Source organism: Myxocyprinus asiaticus, chromosome 11 (assembly GCF_019703515.2).
Source record: "Myxocyprinus asiaticus isolate MX2 ecotype Aquarium Trade chromosome 11, UBuf_Myxa_2, whole genome shotgun sequence".
In the NCBI taxonomy this organism is placed as follows: domain Eukaryota; kingdom Metazoa; phylum Chordata; class Actinopteri; order Cypriniformes; family Catostomidae; genus Myxocyprinus; species Myxocyprinus asiaticus.
Genome location: NC_059354.1, coordinates 15,628,734 through 15,642,925, shown reverse-complemented (window position 1 = coordinate 15,642,925; position 14,192 = coordinate 15,628,734).

Genomic DNA, 14,192 nt, shown 5'->3' with positions numbered 1-14,192 from the left:
TTCCTCAGCTGCAGATGTAAAGCTTGCGTTTATATTCAAGTCAAGTCATTTTTATTTGTACAACATATGTCGTTTCAAAGCAGTTGTACAGGAAATTATGCTATAACAGAAAATAAAGCTGTAATGTCTTAGTCATCATTGTGCTATTTGATAGAAATGTTATTGTAGATTGTGCCTTAATAAGTAAATAATATTTGTATTTAGACCCGCAGTGAGCAAGCCATGGTGACCATGGCATCGAACAAAAAAACTCCATGAGATGTTGGTTAATGGAGAAAAATAACCTTGGGAGAATCAAGGCTCAGTTTGGGGGTCAATTCCCCTCAGGCTAAACAGCATAAATATAATGCCAATATTAGTAATTAATGTGTAGAACAAGTCATGGTTTAAATCAGTAAACTAAGCAAAGTCAGAGCAGCTAATGCTGTCTAGTGGGGTCTATAAGTCATTTTCATAATGTTTTGCTGCAAAGGTGAAAATTAAATCATTCATCCAATGTTCACGCATTTCTTATCCATATAACAGCAGTTCATAATGACCACCTCTGTCCAGCTCCAAAAAGGTCCAACAACACAATAAAAGAACCACAAAAGTATGACTGATGCTCTATATTCTGAGTCTTCTGACATAATTGAGTAGAAATTATATAACATAAATAATAATAATGATAATAATAATAATAATAAACAAAACACTAACAGAATGTCAGAGAGAAAAATTAACTACAAAAAACCTTCACAACACATATAGTATTTGAACACCTCAGCAGGCTTTGAAGTGTTGGACTTCTCAACTGGGCTGTGTGTGGAGTGCTGAATCTTTCCTCTGACAGCTGATGAGGAGATGACTGCTAATTGTCACATCCTTCTTGTTCTTTGAAGTGTTAAAAAAGAAAATTTCCTATGATATTTTTTGCTTTAATGAACTGCATGAATGATTGTAACTCCCAGTGGTTTCTGTAAATAATTTTCTTGTGTCTTTAAAATGATCACACATTTAAATTTTTATTTACAAACACTTATGTTCAAACATAGCCTATCATACAAGACATGTCAATTAAGTGAATATTCAGGCTTATATTGGAGCTGTTTTATTTTCAAGGAATTTCATACAGAAAAAAAAAAAAAATCTGTGACATTTCAGAGTAGCTTGTTATAGTGTGATGTTGTAAATTGTTTTTCAAAATTTCTCAGCATGCATTTGACATAAATGGGAATGAATGGCTCAGTGGGAAAATAATTTATTTGTTTTTAGTAATACACTTTTCTTAAACAATTACTGCAGTAAATATGTACACTGTGAACAACACATGCACATGCTAGGGATGTTAATCAAGCAGGTGATAAAAGGTCAGTCAATTCGTCCCCACAAATAAATATTTTCCTTCCTGTTATGATTGAAAATATTCGGCTTATTTTCAACAGGAACAGCTATATCAAAAATCTGATGCATGACCCATTTCGAGTCATTGATTCTGAAAGAAGCCATATGCTGTTCTTGCACTGTTGTTGAGCTAGATTTTGATTGCTCTCCCACACCGCCAATCTAACAATATTAAATAGCGCAATTAAGATCATTAATTTTTCAGATTGTTTGGATACCATGGCAGAATGTCCAGAGGAGGTATAAAACCACCCATGGTGACCAAATAAATCTTTGACTTTGGCGCATGAATAGGTGATGGATTGCAGAGTGGGATCCCCTGCTCTGCTCTGATTGACAGGCCTGACATATGGAATAGTTCTGCTTCTCTCCAGAGACAAGGAAAAGTGAGAAAGGGTGGGAAAGAAAGAGACAGAGAGTGTGAGGGGTTGGTGAGTGAGCTGTACTGCCTGCCAGCCCAAGAGGAGGAGGAAAGGGTTCTTTCCTACTACAGTCTGTATTTCTGATCAATGGAGCTCCAGATCTCACTCTCTCTATCTCTGTACTTCTCTCTACCTGTCTCCAGCTTCCCTCTTTTCCATCTGACTGCACATTCTATCCCTCTCTTTCTGCACCCCCCCCCACCCTCTCTCTCTCTCTCTCTCTCTCTCTCTCTCTCTCTCTCTCTCTCTCACTCGCTAAATTTAAAATTAGCACCAGAGGCAATTAGTGGTGAAGTGCTCAGAGCAGGATCTGTAACTGCTGACAGGTTCCACAAGTACAACAAACTACTGTGTGTGTGTGTGTGTGTGTGTGTGTGTGTGTGTGTGTATGTGTGTGTCTGTTTAAATATGCAGCTCTATGACCATTTAAGCCTCTGAAGAAAAGGTTGTATTCATTGCTATTTAGGCATGTGTGCACTTGAGAACACATTTGGACATTGTTCTCTTTTTCTTTTTTTCAAAAACAAATATTATTTATAATTTCTCTGATATCAATCAAAAAGGTTTACGTGTACTGTTGATTAATAGTTTAAGTATTAGTAGTCATGTGGAACTGTGGTTCTCAACTGATTTTGCTTCAGGACAAGATTTTTACATTTGATACAAGTAGTATTTTCAAAAACAGTATCAACATTTTTTATTGTATAAAAGTGTAAAAGAGGAAAACTCAATTTCAGCAGCAAAGAGCCCCCACGTTGTGATCATGTGATGATCATGCTGGGGTCCATCCAATCAGGACGCAGCATCAGGTGCAAGGAGGTCATGTGGAGAGGATGGGAGACTCAGCGACACCCCCAGTGAGCCCCAAAGAGGTGATTAAGCCCCGTTTACGTGAGTGGGCTGCCAATCAGAACGCAGCATTGGTCAGAGGATGCTGCAACAAACTTTCTGGACTTTTTCATCCTTCAGAGTGTAGCAGAGATGAGTGCGAGTTAGTTTCCCATTCATTCCAGATTTGTGTGCGTTAAAGACCGCAAAATCACACACACACACACACACACACACACACACACACACACACACACACACACACATACACCATGTTGACCATGTAAAGACTTAAATGGACATTAATACCCTTAGTTTAAACCTGGATTGTGTCTTCTTGTCCTTACCGACACTCCATGGCAATGGCCACCTAGCCTCAGAACCAGCAAACCCGCACCTACAAAAAGAATCTAGAAAAGTACTTGAAATCCAACATTGAAGTTTATTACTGCATAGGCCCAACACACTGCATATTTATTGAGTGTTTGGTTTCTAAATATCTCTTGAATTTCAATGGTTTTCTGCTCTCAGCAGAAAGGAAAAATGTAGGCCTACGCACATCCAACACTTCTTCAACAGGTGCCGGACGAAGGCAAAAAGCATTAAAATATAACCGAAAAAGTAGATCTGCATACTGTTATATTATTTACTTTTATTGATTAAAAACAACAGCAATGTTTTGATCAAAATGATCTTCATCTTTTTTTCATTTTTTTTTTTCATGCACTCAACAGCCAAGAATTCATTTGTATAAAATACATTGTGACTGGTGTAAACTGTTTTATCCTTGAACCTGTAATTAAAGCTGATGTATATGATTTTTCGTAGCCTAAAATGCAGAGTCAACTATAAGGAAGATATTTGTAGGTTGATTTCACCTAAAAGTGTAACAGTGCGGCTCTGTGGTTCTATCAAAACATTCCACTGTTTATTTGAGTGGCCTGTCCAGCCAGACACAGCAACTTTAGCTCAAACAATAGTCAGGGATGGTTTTAGGGTTAATGGATATTTGGGCTTAGCTTAGACCTCTATGAATTTGTATGGGGTCATCCTTTGATTAATTATCAGAATATAATGCACTTTATAATTAAAGTTTAAAAGTTACATCTGTGAGCTGTCATTTATATAGAATACATCTTTAAATATTGTTGAAATTGAAACTACAAGGCAGTGTTGTAGTATTTGAGATCGGTCTTGGTCTCGAGACCACTTTTTGAAGGTCTTGGTCACATCTCGGAATCGACCACATTTTTACTCAGCCTTGTCTTGGTCTCAGACAAAGAGGACTCAGGATTTTATTTCAAGACCAGTCAAGACCACAACTGGATATCACTAAATTGCCTGTGCATTGTCTGATTTATTAGTTTACATCATTGATGTAAAACTTCCTGCTTCAAATGCAAGCAATAACTTGACTCATTTCTAATTAGAATTTTTTTTTTTTATTGTTAACGGCTGTCACCCCTCCCCACCCCCCTTCACACGCACTCCAAGAAAGTGAATGCGGGAGACAGGAGAAGAAACTGTGGCTGTCTGAGAGATGTCAGCCAAATCTTCTGTAATACAATTTGGCTACCTAAACCAGTGTTTCCCAACCACTGTGCCGTGAAAGATTGTCAGGTGTGCCATGGAAAATGATCGAATTCCTCAAAATAAATAAATACAGTTTTTTCCCGGTATTTTAGTGAAGGCATAGAGACGGTAGAAGAGTTTTAAAGTTGCCAATTCAGTATATTTTCCATTACTAAGTATTTTATGCAACCAGTTTAAATATTTTGTCCATCATAACATTATTGTTCTAACAATCTCTAGTCTGCTGTCAAACAATTCCTCACATGCCCACAAAATGATGCTTCATCACACTTGTACTTAATTTTATTTATAGAGCACTTTCAAAAACCGCACTGGGTACCCAAGTGCTGTACATAAAGTTACAAAAAATAAGATCTCATACATACAGCTTAAGAATACAACAATCATTTAAAAAAGACAAAGACAGGATAAGGGAAATTGACAGTACACTTTACAAGGCAATTAATTAAAAGCTAGGGAAATAAGTTAAGGCCCCCTGGAAAGACACTAGAGATGGAGATGATTTCAAGGCCAGCGGAAGCTCGTTCCAAAGTCAAGGGGCTGCCACCGCAAAAGCTCTATCACCTCAAGGCGAGATCGAGGAACCGACAGACACAGCTGATCACCAGAGCGGAGAGACCTTGAAGGTTGATGCAAACTTATTAAATCAGAGATGTACTCTGGTGCCAAACCATGGAGAGCCTTAAATACATATAGCAAAAACATGTAGTAAAAACATTCAGTCAGTGAACCGAATGAATGAATAGAATACAACAGGTGTATTGTATTACTCAGACTAAAAGTGGTTTATTTGTGCACAGCATAGAGTTACAGATGTTATTAACAGATGTGGCTTACTTGTCACATTTCTCTCATGAAACATAAAGAGAATATGAGAAACTGTTACATTGTAACAATTAGCAGAGATGAGAGACAATGACCCAGGCTTTTTAACGGCAATGATGAAACCAGAAGACTACAAACAACAATCACAGGAACATACAAGGAAACAATAAGGGAGTGAAACTAGAGGGTATATATACAAACAGATGATTGATGAGGGAACAGGGAACAGGTGAGGAAGATGGGGAACAGATGGCTGTGATGAGGGCAGTACAACATGGGAATTGTAGTATGGGGCAGCGACAATAACCATGTCAAAATAAGAGTCCTTTTGAACGGAAAGGTGACAAACTGTGACATACATATGATTACTAAAAGCAACTTCTTGTGTTTTAAACAAGTCTAAAAACACAGTGATACGATGTGTAGATTCTGATGTACTGTAATCTTCACGGAGCACGTTTGACATCTGAACCACTGAATGGAGGCCGGGCGGCTGCTCTCGTGTTCTAGTGCCTGCCAGATCCAACATCTGTCAGTGCGACTTATGTGTTTTTTTTCTCTCTAACAACAACACGATTTTGAACCAGTGCGACTTATAGTCAGGTGCGACTTTATTTCCGGAAAATACAGTAAATAAATAAATAATAAAAAATGTACTTGCTGTGCTGTTGCAAGAATTAATTTGCAAGAACAAATCTACAAATTGGAAAAGACACAAATTTGTTGGTTTTTCATTATCAAATTAGCGCTCTTGGCATTTGTGACCTCATTATACAGCGTACCTATGTCACTGGCGTTATTTGCATAGCTGAATTTCAAACATTACGAGTTCACGCTACTAAGACAGACAGAAAACATGGACAAGTTCTTGAAAAGGAATACTACTGATGATGGTTATGTGGGATAGTGTTGTGCCATGGGATTTTTTAATCATAAAAAGTGTGCTGTGGGAGAAAAAAGGTTAGGAAACACTGACCTAAACCACAAAGAGTTCATCTGCAAAAAAGCATCCAAAAGAAAACACACAGCAGTATGTAAAGATTTTTATTTTATTTTTTATTTTTATTGTTTTAGGTGGATGGTAAAACTTGGAAAAGGAGTGTTGAATAAAGAGGGTTAAGTTGATTTCAGCTCCTTAGTGTTTGTTTGTATTTGTTTGCTCATAGAAAACAAAGGAAAATTCACACACATAAAATTCATCTCTGCAATGCCTTTTGATTATTTTATCAAGACATTTCTCATGGTACATTGATACACACACACACACACACACACACACACACACACACACATATATGGCAATAAAAGAGATGAATGAAGAGGAATCTTCATTTGTTTTCTGTGGGTGTTTTTATGGGAATGTGGTTCTTTCAGATCAATTTGAGGAGTGCCTATGGTTTGCGTGTTCCACATTTTATCGTAAGTGTGTCATGCAGTGTGGGACTTGTACTGGTCTGGTCTTGGTCTCGACTCGGTCTCGCCCTACCTTGGTCTTGGTCTCAACCCCTCGAAGTCTTGGTCTTGTCTCAGCCTCAGATACGCTCAAAGATCAAAAGTTTGCATATTTTTATGACTTTGTTCTTTAAAACGTGATTTTAAAAACAAAAATGTTGTCCCTTTCGGCTTTCAGTATACTTTAACACACATTAAAAAAAAAAAAAAACTTTTTTCAAAGTCAATGTTTTTTATTGGAAGATGCTCTAGTAGTCCAAGGCACTCAGAGTAGGGTATACATTTAAAAAGCCTTTATTAGGTCATGGCTATTGGATTAAAACATACCACAAACTGACACATTGCGTCTTACAGTGCCTTCATCAGGGTGTGGAAAATTACCAAGTTGAAGGTTTTTGTAAGCTTTGGCTAACTAGTGTCACATGACAATGTCACATGGTGTAACAACAAATTTCTTTAAAAGTGAAGACCATGCAAGATATATACATTCACACACACATGTACAAAATCAAATTCTTCTTCACAAATATCCACACACACACACACACACACACACACACACACACACACACACACACACATATATATATATATATATATATATACAGGGTTGGGAGGGTTACTTTTGAAAAGTATTCCACTACAGATTACAGAATACATGCTGTTAAATGTAATTTGTAATGTATTCAGTTAGATTACTCAAAGTAACATATTCTAAATACTTTGGATTACTTCTTCAACACTGGTAGATTTTTTCACTTGTTTTGACTATAAAACCTCAGTACAGTAAGACAAAATACACATGTTAAAAATACATTCTCTGAAAACCAAAATATCTTATGCTCTGTTTCACTGCTGTTCAAATGCGCTTTGGATTGCATCATTTATATGTATAAATGTTTTCCATCTGAAAGGACTAAATATTAAATGAAACAAATGACAATAAAATGCAAAGTAATCTCTTCAGTAATCAAAATACTTTTTGAATGTAACTGTATTCTAATTACCAATGATTTAAATTGTAACTGTAGTGGGATAGAGTTACTTATATTTTGTATTTTAAATACGTAATCCCGTTACATGTATTCCATTACTCCCCAACCCTGTGTGTGTATATATAATATATATATATATATATATATATATATATATATATATATATATATATATATATATATATATATATATATATATAAAATTTATATTGCATAAGCCATTCAGAAAAGGTTTAAACATGAGCAATGAGCAATACTCATCAATTTTATACAAACAAACAAGGGTATTGTAAATGTGTTGAGCTTCAAATTATAAATATAAAAATCTCAACAATAAGTGTATTAAGCCTAAAACCTGGATTGAGAAGCATTTAATGTGCAAATCCAAAAAGATTCCCTCTGTAAATGCTTTTTTAGCCTGTCTCTGCCTCTCGAGCTTGATACACAGCATGTTCAATATCATATATTTTCAGTGTGTCTATACTTCTATGATCAGCATCTCTGTAATACAAGGCCATGGGGTATTGAGGGTTACTGGTTCAAATGGAATTTTTATGTTCTGCTAATCTAGCTTTCTATTTTCTCTTTGTCCTCCCAATATAAAAACAACCACATGGGCATTCCAGCCTATACACAACAAAAGTAGTATTACAATTAATAAAATATTTGATGTCAAACTTATAACCTGATATAAAATCTACAATGGTATTTGGGTAACACTTTACAATAAGGTTCCATTCGTTAACATTAGCTAATCCATTAGGTATCATGAACAAACTATTGACAATATATTTTCTACAGCATTTACTAATCTTAGCTAATGTAAGTTAATAAAAATACAATTGTTCAATGTTAGTTCATGTCAGTTCATTGGTGCAATAATGCACCCCTGGTTATGTGAGTGCACTTGGTTTTGTATTTTCTCATTTCCTTGTGCATTCGTGTCTGTCTTGTCTTCAGTGATAACCCCGCCCTCTTGTTTGCCTTGTTACCTGTTTGATTATTAGTTTATTAGTTTCACCTGCCTTCTTCGTTTCCTTCCTGATTTCTCTCCCTTTATAAACTCCCTTTGTGCTCTGTCTGGTGCCAGTATGTTGTGGGATGCGGCTTGTGTTTATGCCTGCTGTTAGGTCCCTGTCAGTTGTGTTCCTGTCCAGTTGGGTTTCTATTGGTTCCCTATTCCAGCCCAGCCCAGCCCGTCATTGTGTTGTTGCCCCGGACTGTGTTTTTTTTCTCCCCTTCAGAGTAGTGTATGTGTGTGTATATATAATATATATATATATATATATATAAAAAATAAAAAAAAAATTTGAGTCCTGCCATTTCCTCAACCAAACCTGACAGGGATGGGCAGTATTTCAGATACATGTATTTGAAATGCACATTTGAAATACAAAAGACTATTTTGTACTTTGTATTTTAGTCTTTGAAAAAAAAAAATATATCAAATGTAATTTGTATATAAATACATTTAAGTTTGGTATTTATGTATTTTCAAAATACATAAAATACTTTTGCCAGTCAATCTCTTTACTAAGCTGCTGATTTCCTGTCAACTAGTTCAGGCATGCCCCCCAACTTTCATGCACGTGAGCTGCAGATGTCAAAGAGAACAGCTCCATCTAGCATTGGGTTAGTGAATTTTCTGCATTCCTGCAAGGAAATATGGAGTAAGATAAGGTGTGATGTGATGGTCGATTCTACTTGTTGCAAAAAACATAATAAATGCTGGCAACTGTATATTTAATTTCCATTAAAATATTAAGGTAGCTATGATACTTCTCGCCAGCCAATGCAATGTGTGTCAGCAATGAGGAAATCAAAACTAGTCTGCAGCCAGCTAGCAAGCTTGTCTAACTACAGTATTGTTAGCGAGTTCACTAGCTATCGTTAGCTAGATCGCTAGCTAACAAGCTAAAATGGAACATCAATCAGATTTCCCTTCAGTAACATGAAGGAATAAAAGAGCAAGCACTAGCACTGGACATTAGCGCTAGCTAGTCAGTCTTGCTAGCTAATCGGCTGTTGGTGTTAAGGAGGCATCTTTTCAGGTGTAAGCTTCATTAACATAATCACTGCCCAGGCAGAGGGAGACAGAGCGTGCGTTAGCGTCTGTCAGCGGGAGGTGTTAACAGAGACTATTTTGCAGAGATGGGCCACTTCTATTTAAATTAATGGGAGAAATTGTAAAGCCCAACCAAGAAGCGCTAGTGCCCAACGGTCAACAGATGTAGAAAGGAAGTCCCGCCTTACAGGTAAAAGAGCCAATCAGCTTTTAGATACAGACATCATCTTCCAATCAACTTGAGAACGCGCGTATGCATTAGCTATACACATCAGGAAAATTGCATGTTTTAGCGTAATATGAGGTTAAGAAGCACAATTTATGATTCCAATAATATCAAATATAATATGTTCTTTGATCGTAATCTTGACCTGCCGGTTTTGTCCCCATTGAAGTAGATAGGAGCTTCACTGGCATGACTGGAAATAGCCTCCCGAGAGCATTCCAAATATGGCCGACAGTGGACTGACTTGCTAGAACGACTTTGGTGTTAATCACTTGACTGTCGGGACTCCATGCTGAGTTAATGGCTTAAAGACTGAAAAAACACATCCGTTTTGTTTGAAAAAAAAAAATCATTCTGTCACTGAGGCGGGTTCTTGTGTTCTCGTCAAGTAGCCAATGAGCTTCTTTTTACTGAAGAACGGACAAGACGTCAAGCTGATGTAAATTTTTTCATCGCACTCAGATTCTGTCACCAAGTTTTTTCTTGCACTAAAATGAGCCACAACAGTCTGTTTTTATTGGATGCATTTTTTTACTCACTGAAAGCTGCATGTGGACATGCGTTCTACGACAAGCCTCGATTGGATCAATAAACAATTAGCACACACTTTCACAAGGAGGAGTTACTCCATCTTCACGATCACTTCTTTTGTATTGTGGCAGTAAAGACACAGGAAGAGAGAGAGTGAGCTCCGTGACTGTGAGAACAGGTACTTTTCAATCCAGAAATAATGCAAAAGCAACTAAAGACGGATGAAAATAACAACAACATAAATCTTCCAGTTTTGGTCCTTTTTAAAATATAACCTTGCAAAAGCCGACTGAACCTGCATTTGGATGAGTTGCTTATTGCTCTTTGGAGTCAACATGTATGTTTCTATGACATATCTAATATGTCTTATCATGACAGACTATTAAAAGAAAAAAAAATCTGCTGCCCAGATCTTTGCACAACATGATTACAAATGTGTAAAACCTTTTACATTTAATTCTTGGGTGTTATATTATTTTATATAACATAAACATAAGCTTCTATAATACCGTATAGTGACACTTCACTGAATGGCCAATTTTACATGTATTTTGTATTTTCAAGATACAAAATACTGTATTTTATTTTGATACATTTTTCCCACACTGTATTTTGTATTTTAAATACATTTTCATGTATTTGTGACCATCACTGGTCACAGATACGTTTCAACATCTGAAACTGACCAAAAGGAATATTTTCTATAAGCCAGGGGAGGTGGATCTGCTCTTAGAATGGTATTCCGATCTGTTGTTTTCTGTAGATTGTAGTATGTAAGTCACCATTATAGTCTTTAAAAATCTTAAAATCTAGGAAATTAATTTCAGTAAGTAAAAATTCCAAACTAAGGTTTAAATGAACATTAGTGTTGTTTAAATAGGAATGAAACAGACTCCGTCTCTGACCCAGACCATACAAGAATAACATCATCAATAAATCTATCCCACCATACAATTTTCTCTTAATACACATTTAAATCTGAATATACAAAATTATTTTCCTAAAAACCCAAGAATGAATTAGCATAATTAGGGGCAAAACATGCACCCATAGCTGAACCTTTTATTTGTTTGTAAAACTGATCTTGGAAAAGAAAGATATTGTTATTTAATTGTAAAATAAATCCAGTAGGAGGCATTTGTTCTGGTGGTCTTATTTCGAAGTAGTGGGATAGTGCTTTTTATTGTCATTTGCATAGATCAAACAAGTAATCTGAGCAATGAAATTCTCAATGCTGAACATACAAGAACACAGAATACAGTTGCATACATATGCAACTACTAGTACAGTACAACTACTATTACAGTACAACATCAACAATAACGGCAATAAAAAGTGTGCAAAAGTCATATCTCAATAGTGTGAGTTTGGGGCAAATCTATCTGTTTGTACAACCAATGGAAGACAGGGGCATCTACCTAATTTAGCTAGCTTCTACCAATTAAAAGACAAATTTGCTGCAATATTTCAAATTAACATTTAGTTACTTTTAGCCCAGGTCTATTAGCCTTATGAAACTAAAATGTTTGCTATATTTTGCCTGGAAAAAAACAAAGAAAAAGAAAAAGGAGTGTCTGGAGTAAGTCACGGCTGGGTAAAAGAGGACACCATGGAATGCTCATTCTTCAATGCAAACTCAAGGTAATTTTTATAGTATGATTATAATGTGAAGATGACGCAAGCCAACACCATATTTGTGTTGTCATAACACATAGACAAGCTAGTATCAGTCATCAGATGCTGTGTTGCCATTCTTTATTAGTCGGGCATCGTAGGAGTAGTCACACTGCAGGACATTGACGCAAAATTTCTGACGTTGTCAGAACTTCGTTGAAGACTAAAGATCATTGCAAGGGCAATTAATCAACCGTCAGTGAGCATGTCACACTAAACGTTGTCAGATTGCCCAATGATTTTGCCCTACGATGACAGAAATCCCCCAGGATTCCCGAAATTTTCTTACAAGGCAGAATTATACAGTATATACCGGGCTTTAAAAAGTGATTTCTAAATGACCGTTATCACCTTTCAGTACTCTGAAGCTCTCACATTGGAGGGTAACTGTCTTCGAAGTAGGGATGTCAATTTTCAGACATTTTCAAAATTGATCATAATAGAAATTAACAATCAATTAACTGATTAATCGTTAACATTGTAAGACAGTGTCAAGTCATCTGGGCTCAGTAAACATCACCCCCTGAGAAAACAAAGAGCACCCGGGACAATAAATTTATAATCTCAGAGAAAATCAGCATATAAACTTTCTGGCAAAGACACAATCTCTATCTCAAGTGCACCCAAATGAGCGAGAATCACTTCATTGTTGTTTTTCCACATTTGTTCTCTCTCCCCCTCTTCCACTCTCCTGTCACTCTCAGATCAGAATCACCTTGAAACTCACCTAATTCTTGTATGTAACAAATATCTGATTATATGTACACAATGAATGCAAGTTTCAAATAATTAAAAAAGTTTCAGTGTGACTGGTACTATAGTCTCTATCCCACAAAATTAGACTTGGTCATAACAAAGATTTGGTATTTAGATAAATTATGTCTCTGTGTCTGCTGTGGGGACAGCATGATCACACAGGAAGTCAGCATGCTGTTTCCGAAAGCTCCGGTATCCTAGGATCGGCGACAGTGCCAACTCACTAACATGTGGCATTTTTCACCAGACATTTTTGCATCAGTTTCAGTGCATTTACCTTCCCACATGGCTCTACCAGCAGTGCATTGCGTCAGCAGCTTGGGAGACCCCAGTTCGTATCCATGTTGGAACCAGGAAGTAATTGCGTTCGTTTAATCAGTGACGAGCGTGATTCGGAGGTTGCAGTTTTCCCCCTAACATTTTATTTTTACTCCACTAATGGTTAGGTTTAGATTTGGGTTTGGGTTGGGGGGTTGAGTCCATAAAATATGCATTCCTCTTCACTGAATTACATCCTGTACAGCTGAAAGGAACTCGCTTCACAAATAGCTTTTGGCGACCTCCCCTGGTCATAAATGGAGCTCACACCTGATTATATGCCCTACAACACTTACCGCTTTGGCCACTGGGTACTGTGTTTTAAATTTTGGCAAGCATATACCGATTTTTGCTAAAGCAATGTCAACCTGCTCTTTCCTATTTTACTGTGAGATTAGGCTGGCGGGGGTGTGTCTCCTAGGAGTTCTCAGTGTAAATAACTTTTAGGACTCAGGAAGGTGCTCCCTTCTGAGTCATCGAAACCTATTCATCCCCAAATTCCTATTGTTTACCATTGGCCGATGATGTTTATTCTGGTATGGATACTTAAGGGAAATTCGCAAGAGGTTCAGTGGGATTCTGTAGCCAGATTGAACCCCATTGAACCTCAGAGTTAGTATACACTAATGGCCTAGCATTAATTGAGCATTAGGCAAGTTTCTGGAGCCTTAGCTTTCTGACTAACTATTTGGCATTAACTAAGTGTGCCTAGACTGTAGGGACTAAATATAATCATTATTTAAAACAACATAATGTTGAACGACCCGTCTAAATAGTGTTAGCCATAACCTCTGATTACAGCAATGTTGTTCCAGTTAAGGGTACATAGGAAACTATGGGGACTAATCAAAAGTACTATCTGGATACGGTAGATTGGTCGGCCTATCCAGATAGTATTAGTCACTGCCTCTGGCTGAGAACAGTGTTACTTTAATTAAGTGTATGCAAATCTAGGGGGACTAAACGAAATTACTATTCAGATAAAAGTGTGCAGGGAGTGACTTGTCTGAATAGTATTAGTCAATTACCTCTGGATAATGATCCAAAACTGACCAGTTTCTGAAATGATCACTTGTACCTGGTCGGCACGTAGACTCAAGTAATAGAAATCTGAATGAAAATGT